The following is a 13,268-nucleotide window of genomic DNA, read 5'->3' on the forward strand; positions in this document are numbered from 1 at the left end:
TCGGAAAAAGAGCCGTTTATTCCAACTGTATGCTTTCTGTTTGCCAACCAGTTCTCTATCCAAGTCAATACCTTGCCCCCAATCCCATGTGCCTTTAATTTACACGCTAATCCGTTATGTGGGACCTTATCTATTTTACCAGTTACCTCCTCAAAAAGCCATAGTACAGTGTATATTCACCAGGATGATTACAAGGAGAAAATTGAGATCCTGGCCTTATTTTCATGTAAGCCTAAGAGGAGATTTAATAAAGGTTTTTAAGATTATGAAGGGTATTTTGTCTGATTTGGGAATCAGTGATGAGTCATCAATTTAACATTGTCACCAAGAGAGTAAAGGGATAAGTTACAAATTTTTTTATGCAGTGTTGGGGAACATGGAATTGTACGGATCATAAGATCGAAATTTTGGTTTGTTGGACCCCAGGCTGAGACAATAACATAAGAATTAGGAGCAGGAGTCGGCGGCACGGCCCCTCAAGCCTGCTCCACCATTCAATAAGATCAAGGCTGATCTTCAACCTCAACTCCACTTTCCCACTGATCCCCATATCCCTTGATTCCCTTAGTATCCAAAAATCTCAGCATCCACAGCCCTCTGGGGCAGAGAATTCCAAAGATTCACAACCCTCTGAGTGAAGAGATTTCTCCTCATCTCACTCCTAAATGGCCGACCCCTTATCCTGAAACTATGACCATTAGTTCTAGACTCTCCAGCTAGGGGAAAACAGCCTCTCGGCAGCTACCCTGTCGAGCCCTCTGAGAATTTTATACATTTCAATGAGATCACCTCTCATTCTTCTAAACTCCAGAGAGTGTAGGCCCATTTTACTCAATCTCGCCTCATAGGACAGCCCTCTCATCCCAGGAATCAATCTGAACCTTCGTTGCACCGCCTCCAAGGCAAGTATATCCTTCCTTAGATAAGGAGACCAAAACTGTACACAGTACTCCAGGTGTGGTCTCACCAAAGCCCTGTATAATTGCAGCAAGACTACCTTACTCTTATACTCCAACCTCCTTGCAATAAAGGCCAACATGTTATTTGCCTTCCTAATTGCTTTCTGTATCTGCCCGTTAACGTTCTGTGATTTGTGTACAAGGACACCCAAATCCCTCTGAACACCAACATTTACTAGTCTCTCACCTTTTAAAAAAAATATTCTGCTTTTCTATTCTTCCTACCAAAGTGAATAACCTCACATTTCCCCACATTATACTCCATCTGCCACCTTCATGCCCAATCACTTAACTGGTCTATATCCTTTGCAGTCTCCTTGCGTCCTCCTCGCATCTTACTTTCCCATCTAGCTTTATATTGTCAGCAAACTTGGATACATTACACTCGATCCACTCATCCAACTCATTCATATAGATTCTAACTAGCTGAGGCCCAAGCACTGATCCTTGCGGCACCCCACTAGTTACAGCCTGCCAACCCGAAAATGACCCATGTATCCCTACTCTCTGTTTTCTGTCCATTAACCAATCCTCAATCCAAGCTAATATATTACCCCCAATCCCATGAGCCTTAATCTTGTATAACAACCTTTTGTGTGGCACCTTATCGAATGCCTTTTGAAAATCCAAATATACTACGTCCACTGGTTTCCCCTTATCTACCCTGCCAGTTACATTCTCAAACACCATTTCCCTTTCATAAAACCGTGTTGACTCTGTCTAATCCTATTATGATTTTCTAAGTGCCCTGTTACCACGTCCCTAATAATAGATTCTAGCATTTTCCCTACTACTGTACTGATGTCAGGCTAACTGGCCTGTAGTTCCTGGTTTTCTCTCTCCCTCCTTTCTTGAATAGCTGGGTTACATTTGCAACCATGCAATCCACGGGAACCGTTCTAGAATCTAGGGAATTTTGGAAGATCAAAACCAATGCATCCACTATCTCTGCAGCCACCTCTTTTTTAAAACCCTAGGATGTAGGCCATCAGGTCCAGGTCGGCTTTTAGTCCCATTAATTTCTCCAGTACTTTTTGTTTACTAATATTAATTACTTTAAGTTCCACACTCTCATTAGACCCTTGGTTCCCCACTATTTCCGGTATGTTTTTTATGTCTTCTGCTGTGAAGACAGAAACAAAATATTTGTTTAACATCTCTGCCATTTCCTAATTCCCCATTATATTTTCTCCTGTCATTCCCTCTAAGGGGTCCATGTTTACTTTTGCTAATCTCTCCTTTTTACGTACTTGTAACAGCTCTTACAATCTGTTATATTTCTTGCTAACTTACTCCCATTCTATTTTCTCCCTCTTTATCAATTTTTTGTCATCCTTTGCTGAATTCTAACACCCTCCCAATCCTCAGGCTTACTACTCTTTTTGGCAACATTGTAAGCCTCTTCCTTTAATCTAATACTACCCTTTACTTCTCTAGTTACCCATGGTTGAACCACTTTTCCCATGGGGTTTTTATTTCTCAAGGGAATGTATAGTCATTGAGAATTATGAATTACTTCTTTAAATGTTCGCAATTGCTTATCCACCATTGTATCTTTTAATCTAATTTCCCAATCTACCTTAGCCAAATCGTCCCTCATCATGCCTATATAATTGGCTTTGTTTAAATTTAAGACTCTAGTTTCAGGCTTAACCACATCAGTCTCAAACTCAATATGAAATTCTATCATATTATGATCACTCTGCCCCAGAGGATCCTTCACCATAAGATTGCTAATTAACGATAGCAAAATACTGTGGATGCTGGAAATCCGAAATAACAACAGAAAACGCTGGAAAAACTCAGCAGGCCAGGGCAGCATCCGTGGAGAGAGAAACAGAGTTAACGTTTCAGGTCGAAGACCTTTCGAAGACCTGAAAGGTTCTGATGAAAGGTCTTCGACCTAAAACGTTAACTCTGTTTCTCTCTCCAAGATTGCTAATTAACCCTGTCTCATTACACAATACTTAGATTTAAAATAGCCTGTTCCCTAGTTGGTTACTCGACAAATTGTTCAAGAAAACTGTCTCAAATGCAATCCATGAACTTGCCTGCCAAGATACCTTTTGCCAAATTAATTTGCCCAGTTTATTGTCTGTCATATAATATCAATATAAACTGTTAAAAGCGATGCTTACAACTGTGGAGCATGGTCCAGAACGCGGAATGATCAAGCTCTTGTCCTGGGAGAACCGGAGTGACTATCTTGGTGCAGCTTCTTCCTCTTTTGTTGTGTTGCTGGTCGATAGTTCACAGTGCTCGGCAGTTTACAACTCCACTGCAGTGCCCTATCGTTCTCCTCTCAAGCTCGCAGTACAGGAAACTTTCGATTAACCGGCCCCTAAATAACCGGAAATGTTGGTTAACCGGCAAAATTCAGGAGTAGGTTCAGGTAACTTTTATTACTTTTTTTACTCCATTTGTTGCTGTGCAAGGGTGTGGCTGCAGCTGTTGCTAAGCTACAGAGACGCTTGCAACTTGTGCCGATTGTTCTGAAGCAACAGGGTTTGTTGCTTTATACGGAGCTCTCAGCTCCGTATCTTTTACTATAGCTTTCGGTTATCCGGATTTTTTGATGAACCGGCACCACGTCGGTCCCGTCGGTGCCGGATAAAAGAAAGTTTCCTGTATCTTTCTTTTACACTTTCCAGTGGGTTGTTGGTGTATTTTGCCAGGTATGGTTCCTCCTTTTGGCAATAGATGCGGTTATCAGTTGCGGTCGATACAATTAACACAGTTCCGACAACCCAGTACCTCAGCTGATGCTGAGCAATATACAAGTCCGTCATGCTGAGCACCAGCCGTCCCGTGCTGATCACAGGAGCCTGCTTCTGACAGAATCTTTTACCAGAGGAATAGTTAAGGCAGAGAGCATTACATCTTTTAAAAGAAAAAAGTGGCTAAATATGTGATGCGCTATCAATTACTCATAAAAGACTGAGAGTTAGAAGAGTAACCAAAGGCTTTTATTAACAACAGAATGGAGGTCTGCCTCGAGTGGTCGACCGGTCCAGGATACAAAGGGCTGGGGAGCAGTCACCTTTATACTAGGACCTGTGGGAGGAGTCAGCCGAGGCATGTCCAGGCATGTACACAGTGGAATACAAACAGGACAAACAGGAATACAAACAGTGGTTTACCACATTCACCCCTTGTTTAAAATTGAGTCCGGCGGGGTGAAGTGTATTAAAAGTTAATGTATTGGAGTCTCTCCGGAGGTCTTGTCTGCCGCTGTGATCGGCGTGGCGACGGCAGGGGTAGTGAAGCTCCCGGCGTCTAGTCCAGCGTAGGCTGTGGCACAGGCGTGTCATCCTCGTAGATGTCGAGCGGGTCGTGGGGCCCAGGCCTGCCGTCTGCTGGGGCTGGATATCGGATCGTGGGGTGGGGTGGTAGTGGGTAGTGGGTTACTGCGGCCCCCGAGGGTGCAAGGTCTCTTATGGAGACTGTGTCCTCCCGCCCATCCGGGTATGCGATGTAAGCATACTGGGGGTTGGCGTGGAGGAGGTCGACCCTCTCGACCAGGGGGTCCGTTTTATGGGTCCTCACGTGTCTTCTCAGTAGGACCGGCCCTGGGGACGTCAGCCATGGCGGTAGCGATGTCCCCGATGTGGACTTCCTTGGGAAGACAAACATTTTCTCATGAGGGGTGGTGTTAGTGGCAGTGCAGAGCAGTGACCGAATAGAGTGGAGCGCATCGGGGAGCACATCCTGCCAGCGGGAGGTTGGAAGGCCCCTAGACTTTAAGGCTAGCAGGACGGCCTTCCAAACTGTCACATTTTCTCTTTCCACCTGTCCGTTCCCCCGGGGGTTGTAACTGGTGGTCCTGCTTGTGGCAATACCCCTAGTTAGCAGGTACTGACGGAGTTCGTCGCTCATAAACGATGAGCCCCGGTCGCTATGGATATAGCTGGGGAAGCCGAACAGGGTGAAGAGGTTGTTCAGACATTTAATGACCGTGGCACTGGTCATGTCCGGGCAGGGGAAGGCGAACGGGAAACGGGAGTACTCATCAATAATATTGAGGAAGTACACATTGCGGTCGGAGGAGGGGAGAGGCCCTTTAAAATCAACGCTCAGGCGCTCGAAGGGGCGAGTGGCTTTTATCAGGTGGGCCCTGTCTGGTCTATAAAAGTGCGGTTTGCACTCAGCGCAGACTTGGCAGTTCCTGGTCATGGTCCTGACCTCCTCAATAGAGTAAGGCAGGTTGCGGGCCTTGATGAGGTGCAAGAACCTGGTGACCCCCGGGTGGCAGAGGTCATTGTGGAGGGCCCGTAGTCTATCGATCTGCGCGCTGGCGCAGGTGCCACGCGATAGCGCATCCGGGGGTTCATTTAGCTTCCCGGGCCGGTACAAGATCTCGTAGTTGTAGGTGGAAAGTTCGATTCTCCACCTCAAGATCTTGTCATTTTTGATTTTGCCCCTCTGCTTGTTGTTAAACATAAAAGCAACTGAACGCTGGTCAGTGAGCAGGGTAAATCGTTTTCCGGCCAGGTAGTGCCTCCAATGACGCACAGCCTCCACAATCGCCTGGGCCTCCTTCTCAACAGCGGAGTGTCTGGTCTCCGGGCCTTGGAGGGTTCGTGAAAAGAAGGCCACGGGTCTCCCCGCCTGATTGAGGGTAGCGGCCAGGGCAAAGTCGGACGCGTCGCTTTCCACCTGGAAGGGGATGGATTCGTCCACTGCGTGCATGGTGGCTTTGGCAATGTCCTCCTTGATACGGTGGAAGGCTAAGCGGGCCTCTGCCGTCAAGGGAAAAGAGGTGGACTTGATCAGCGGACGGGCCTTGTCCGCATAGTAGGGGACCCACTGGGCGTAATAGGAGAAAAACCCTAGGCACCTCTTCAGGGCCTTGAGGCAGTGGGGCAGTGGAAGTTCCATAAGGGGACGCATCCGGTCGGGGTCGGGGCCGATGACTCCGTGTTCCACAACACAGCCAAGGATGGCGAGGTGGTTTGTGCGGAATATGCACTTCTCCTTGTTATATGTCAGGTTTAGGAGTTGGGCGGTGCGGAGGAATTTTTCGAGGTTTGCGTCATGGTCCTGCAAGTCACGGCCGCAGATGGTCACATTGTCCAGATATGGGAAAGTGGCCTGCAACGCATTTTGATCTACCATCCGGTCCATCTCCCTTTGGAAGACGGAGACCCCGTTGGTGACGCCAAAGGGAACCCTAAGGAAGTGATAGAGGCGGCCGTTTGCCTCAAAGGCAGTGTACTGGCGGTCCTCAGGGCGGATGGGGAGCTGGTGGTACGCTGATTTCAGGTCAATGGTCGAGAAGACGCGGTACTGCGCGATCTGGTTGACCATATCAGCTATACGGGGGAGTGGGTAGGCGTCCAGCAGGGTGTAGCGATTTATTGTCTGGCTGTAGTCGATGACCAGGCACTGCTTCTCGCCGGTCTTAACGACCACAACCTGGGCTCGCCAGGGGCTGGTGCTGCCCTCAATAATGTCTTCTTTCAGGAGCCGCTCCACTTCGGTTTTAATGAAAACCCTGTCCCCGGCACTGTATCGCCTGCTCTTTGTGGCGATGGGCTTACAGTCGGGGGTGAGGTTAGCAAACAGTGGTGGGGGGGTGACTCTGAGTGTGGAGAGGTTGCACCTGGTGCGCGGCGGGCAATTTGGAAGCTGCTGGCTGCGGACTGTGAGTGGGGGTAGGGGTCCACCGTACGCCATCGTAACACTTTTAAGGTGGCACTGAAAATCTAACCCCAGCAGGACGGCAGCGCAGAGGTCAGGCAGGACCAGAAGTTTAAAATGATCGTACACGGTCCCGTCTACTACGAGTGTCACCACGCAGTAGCCGCCGATGTCCGCCGACTGGGACTCGGAGGCCATAGAAATCCGCTGTTGCGCAGGCAGGACTGGGAGAGAGCAACGCCGCACCGTGTCGGGGTGGATGAAGCTCTCCGTGCTCCCAGAGTCAAAAAGGCAGATTGTATCGTGACCATTTACCTTAATGTCCATTGTGGAACTGGCCAGTTGGTGCGGTCTCGCTTGGTCCAGTGTAACGGATGCCAGCGTAGGGGTTGGTGTGTCGCTGCGGGTATCAGATGAGGCGGTGTCGGGGGCCTGCTGCGTCCCGGCTGTCGTCCAAGATGGCGGCGTCCATGATCCCCATGTGGCTGGAGGCGTCCAAAATGGCTGCTGTACCGGTGATTCGCACATGGCCGGGGAGGTCCAAGATGGCGGCCCGCATGGCCCACACGCGGCGCTGCTGGGGTTCGGGGTGGCTTTGGCCCTGCAGACGCTAGCGTAGTGTCCCTTCTTCCCGCAGCCCGAGCAGATCGCGTTTTTCGCTGGGCAGCGCGCTCTGGGGTGTTTTGCCTGGCCACAGAAGTAGCATTTCTGGCCTTGGGGCACTGCTGCCTGGCCTTGGGACACTGCTGCGGTAGTTGGGCCGTTGTTGGGGTGTGGCTGGGGTGGCACGGCGCTATGAGGCGGTCCTACCGTGTCCCAGGCTGTCATTCCCCGCGGCGTCCACGGTGCAGAGGAGTAGGCATCCATGCCCTGGTAGGCTGCATCCAACGATAGTGCGAGTTCAGAGGCCTTGTTGAGGTCGAGGTCACTCTGCTCCAACAGTCGCTGTCGGGTGTAATTGGATCTGTGGCCCGCTACAAAAGCGTCCCGGATAAGTTCCTCTGTGTACACGGCGGCCTTTACATCCTTACAACCACAGGCCCGGCCAAGCACAGACAGTGCCTGAAGGTATTCCACGGTCGATTCCCCAGGTTGTTGTTTACGACTCCCCAGGAGGTGCCTGGCGTACACTTCGTTCACTGGGCGCGTGTACTGGTCCTTGAGGAGCTTGATAGCGTCCGCGTACGAGGTCGCATCTTGGATGACCGAGTACACTCGGTGGTTCACTTTGGAGGTCAGGACATCCAGTTTGTCCTCGTCCGATTTGATTGCTTCGGAGGCGGTCAGGAATTTTTCGAAACACTTAAGCCAGTGAGTAAACTTGGTGGATGAGTCCGCCTCCCGATGATCTAAGTCCAGGCATGCTGGTGTGAGGATCTTCTCCATTATAAAAATGTTGTTAATAAAATTGATGCGCTATCAATTACTCATAAAAGACTGAGAGTTAGAAGAGTAACCAAAGGCTTTTATTAACAACAGAATGGAGGTCTGCCTCGAGTGGTCGACCGGTCCAGGATACAAAGGGCTGGGGAGCAGTCACCTTTATACTAGGACCTGTGGGAGGAGTCAGCCGAGGCATGTCCAGGCATGTACACAGTGGAATACAAACAGGACAAACAGGAATACAAACAGTGGTTTACCACAATATGTGAAGCAAAGGATGATCAAGGGGAATGGGAAGGGAGCAGGGCAGGGATTAGTTTTGGATTGTTCTAGCAAAGAGCCAGGATAGACATAGACTGAAATAAAAACACAAAATGCTGGAGACACTCAGCAGGTCAGGCAGCATCTGTGAAGAGAGAAACAGAGTTAACGTTTCAGGTCGATGACCTTTCGTCAGAACTGGAAAAAAGCAGGAAATGGAACAGATTTTTAAGCGAGTGTAGGGGCTGGGAAATGGGGGAGGGGATGAAAGAACAAAAGGGAAGGTCTGTGATAGGATAGAAGGCGGAAGAGGTTAAGAGACATAAAGAGATATTCAAGGCAAAAGACACAGACTGAGTTGTCTCTGTGCTGTAATGTTCTATGTTTTTGTGATTGCATGGTTCTTATGTCACCTATATAGGAATATAGAAATAATTGCACATGGATATGTTAATGCCTTTCTGGTATGGCTTCCCTCCAATATATTGGCTGTTTATTTAAAAAAGAAATTCTCTTTTATTTGCTCTCAACATCAATCAACTGTAACCATGCTAACTCCCTCAGAATGACTATCTCTAAGCATTGATGGACATCAGCAGTATAAAAAGACTCACTTGACATAACGTTGACCCATAAAAGAAACATATTGTAGGAACGGAGGTTCCTAGCTGAATAAAGTATTCGACTCGATGAATCAAATCAACAGGTTTTAATGAACAACGAAGTTAGCAGGGAAACTACAGGAGAAACAGTATACAGGTCTATACAGCTTGCTGGGCACTCGACGACTACTGGAAGATTCTGGAAGCTGACGTCATGACGTCATCACGTTCTTCGCGCCACTGGTGGTCACGTGAGCAGCGTCATGACGTCATCACGTGGAGTGCAGGAAAACACCATACAGTACAGTTAACAGGCAGTTTAAAGGTGCAGTCCGCGGTTGCACTATACTGTAGTTAAAGGGATTATTACTAATTGTTCTGAGACCCTTGGTGGCTCCGCCACAGGCGCCCCCCCAGAATCCACTTTAACAGACATTGTCAACCGAGTAGGAGGCTTAATGATCTTGGCCGAACGGCGGCGAAACTCAGGCAGCGGAAACGGGGCATTACTCGAAGAACCAGTGCCGGATTGCGACAGAAGCGGCGTCTTGGGCGAGGCAGAAACGGTGGTCAGAGGTGCAGGTGCGTCGGAGGCCGAATCGGGCTGTTCGACGGTGGGCTGATGCACAGCTGGTCTGGTGGCTAACGGCGGTCGGCCACGGCGAGGCGGTTGGGCAGCCACGACAGGCTCAGTCCGATCCAGGTGGGCTGGTTTGAGCCGGTCGACAGAAACAGTATCAGACTTTCCACCGACTTCGACTGTGAAGAACTTTTCCCCTGATGAGATGACACGAAAAGGTCCGGTATACGGCGGCTTGAGTGGGTCTCTGTGACCGTCGTGCCGAATAAAGACATAGTCCGAACTCATGAGCTCTGTCGGAACGTGAGGCCTCTGCAGGTCGTGCTGCGAGGTTGGGATGGGCCGGAAATTCCTAGCCGCCTCCTGATGCAGCAGGAGCTGTTGAGCTGCAGACCATGGTTCGGTGTGTGGAGGGAGGAAGTCACCTGGCACTCTGAGTGCCTGGCCATAAACCAGCTCAGCCGATGAAGACTGAAGATCCTCCTTTGGTGCTGTCCGGAGGCCTAGCATCACCCATGGGAGCCTATCCACCCAGTTGGGTCCTCGCAGGCTGGCACGGAGGGACGCTTTGAGGGACCGATGAAAATGAAGGGTAGGTCCCGTAATACAGAGTCCATCAAACGCTGGAATGCTTGAGCTGCATTTTTCAGACCGAATGGCATGCGGAGGAACTCAAAAAGGCCGAACAGAGTGATGACTGTCGTTTTGGGGACGTCTGGAGGGTGCACCGGAACTTGGTGATATCCACGAACGAGATCCACTTTAGAAAATATAGCGTTTCCAGCCAGATGAGCCGAAAAATCTTGGATGTGGGGAATCGGGTACCTGCCCGGTGTCGTGGCGTCGTTTAAGCGTCTGTAATCCCCGCAAGGACGCCATCCGCCGCCTGGTTTGGGTACTATGTGCAGTGGGGAAGACCAAGGGTTGTCCGAACGCCGGATGATCCCGAGGCGCTCCATGGTCTGGAACTCAGCCTTTGCGGCTGCCAGCTTGCCGGCTTCTAATCATGGCGCCCGAGCGTAAACTGGTGCTCCGGTCGTGGAGATATGGTGCTCCACCCCGTGCCGTGTGCTTGTAGCCGAAAAAGTGGGCCTGGTGAGCTCTGGGAATTCGCCGAGCAGGCGCGTAAAGCCATCTTGCGACGGAACCGCGCAGGCCACCGACCAGGACACGGCGGTGCTGCGGTGGCAGGGCACTGCGTGGAAAGTGGACGCATTAATGAGTCGGCAGTGTTGGACGTCGACCAGCAGACCGTTGGCGCAGAAAAAATCGGCCCCCAGGATGGCCTGTGAGACCTTGGCTGTAATAAAGTCGCAGACAAAACGTTGACCGGCGAAGGTTAAGTTTACCGTCCGTTTTCCGAACGTACGCATGGCAGCGCCATTTACTGCCACGAGGGAAGGCCCTTGGCTGCCGGATAGTAGGTCCAGCTTTGAAGCCGGGAGGATGCTGCACTGTGAGCCAGTGTCGCACAGGAACCGGCGGCCCGTAACGGAATCCGTAACATAAATGAGTTTGCCCACTGAGCCCGCCGCCATAGCTAACTTGCTGTGCTTTTTAGACCTTGTCATCCGTCCGGGAGGACGCGGGCTTGTTGGAGTTTTTTTTTCTTGAGGGAAACTGCAAGGAGGCCGACAGCATCGAGCTTTGGCGCCAAAACGGGCGTGGTACGCGCACCATCCTGCTGGGGGCGGGCTGGTTTTCTCTCGCGTGGGGGAAAAGCGCCTCGCGGCTGCACAACATTGCTGAGTAACAGTAAATATCTTGTCTGCCTCTGCAGCGAGTTCAGCACCGTCTGTGATGGCTGTGTTGGCCAATGCCGCCTGAACCGGTTCAGGTAGCTGGCAGAGGAAAAGCTCACGGAATAAAAAGCATTGGGGTTCCGCACCCAACAGCGTGAGCATTTGACTCATCAGCTCTGACGGTTTTGAGTCCCCGAGGCCGGGCATGGAAATAAGCTTGCGTGCCCGCTCCGACTTATTAAGATCAAATACCTGTAGCAAACGGGCTTTAAGCGCTTCGTACTTGCCCTCCTCCGGTGGGCTTCCAAGGATGCTGACGACCCGCGAGGCCGTGGCACTGTCGAGAGCGGCAACCACGTAATAATAACGGGTCGCATCCGCTGTGACCTCCCGGAGAGAGAACTGTGCTTCTGCCTGGAAAAACCATGCTGCTGGCTGCTGTTCCCAGAACTGCGGCAGTTTAAAGGCGACGGCGTTCGTGTTCATCCTCGACGAAAGTTGTCCGACGAGATCGGGGTCACCAATGTAGGAACGGAGGTTCCTAGCTGAATAAAGTATTCGACTCGATGAATTAAATCAACAGGTTTTAATGAACAACGAAGTTAGCAGGGAAACTACAGGAGAAACGGTATACAGGTCTATACAGCTTGCTGGGCACTCGACGACTACTGGAAGATTCTGGAAGATGACATCATCACGTTCTTCGCGCCACTGGTGGTCACGTGAGCAGCGTCATGACGTCATCACGTGGAGTGCAGGAAAACACCATACAGTACAGTTAACAGGCAGTTTAAAGGTGCAGTCCGCGGTTGCACTATACTGTAGTTAAAGGGATTATTACTAATTGTTCTGAGACCCTTGGTGGCTCCGCTACAATATTACTAATTTCTACAACTACTTCCTAAATAGCATTGAGCAATGGTTTTCTCACCATGGCTATGCCACGACAATCAGCAACCATACACCTAGGCCATCACCACAATGTAATCGTACTACTCTGCACCATACCTGCCCAAACCTTTACCCCGAGGACAGGATTGATTTAAAGTGCACATTATATGTATTGTAGGGACTCCGCCCCTGCCTCAGCTCATCTGCTGCTGAAACCCTCACCCATGCCTTTGTTACCTCTAGACTTGATTATTTCAATGTACTCCTGGCTGGCCTCACACATTCTACCCTATGTAAACTTGATGTCATCCAAAACTCGGCAGCCCGTGTCCTAACTTGCACCGTTCACCCATCACCTCTGTGCTCGCTGACCTACATTGGTTCTCGGTCTGGCAACACCTCAATTTAAAAACTCTAACTCTTATTTTCAAATCCCTCCATAACCTCGCTCCCTCCCTATCTCTGTAATCTCCTCCAGCCCCACTACTCTCCGAGATCTCTGCACGCCTCCAATTCTGGCCTCTTTCACATCCCTGATTTTAATTGCTCCACCATTGGCGGTCGTGTCTTCAGCTGTCTAGGCCCTAAGCTCTGGAATTCCATCCATAAACTTCTCTGCCTCTCCCTCCTCCTTTAAGACACTTCTTAAAACCTACCTCTTTGACCAAGCTATCCTGGTATCTCCTTACATGGCACGGAGTCAAATTTTAACTGTTACCGCTCCTGTGATGCGCCTTGGAATGTTTCACTACATTAAAGGCGCTATATAAATACAAGTTGTTATGATTGTGATACTTGCCATGTATAAACACAAAATGCCATTTATTTGTCCTGTAAACGTTTTCATAAATTAAAAACTTATCAACTATGAAGTATACCTTTGATCACAGTTGAACGCAGTCCTTTACTCCCTGAACTGCCACAGGCATGTACATTCCAGCTGGTGGCTCACTGCACAACATTGAGGTCAATTTTAGTGCGTCTGTTTGTGGCTTTTTTAAAATGAGTTTTTATGGGATGTGGGCATCGCTGGCAAGGCCAGCATTTATTGCCCATCCCTAATTGCCCTCGAGAAGGTGGTGGTGAGCCGCCGCCTTAAATCGCTGCAGTCCGTGTGGTGAAGGTACTCCCACAGTGCTGTTAGGGAGGGAGTTCCAGGATTTTGAGCCAGTGACGATGAAGGATTGGCCGATATACTTCTAAGTCAGGA

This window comes from Somniosus microcephalus, chromosome 17 (genome assembly GCF_052327205.1).
Source record: "Somniosus microcephalus isolate GS21.2 chromosome 17, FLI_Smic_1.0, whole genome shotgun sequence".
Classification (NCBI taxonomy): domain Eukaryota; kingdom Metazoa; phylum Chordata; class Chondrichthyes; order Squaliformes; family Somniosidae; genus Somniosus; species Somniosus microcephalus.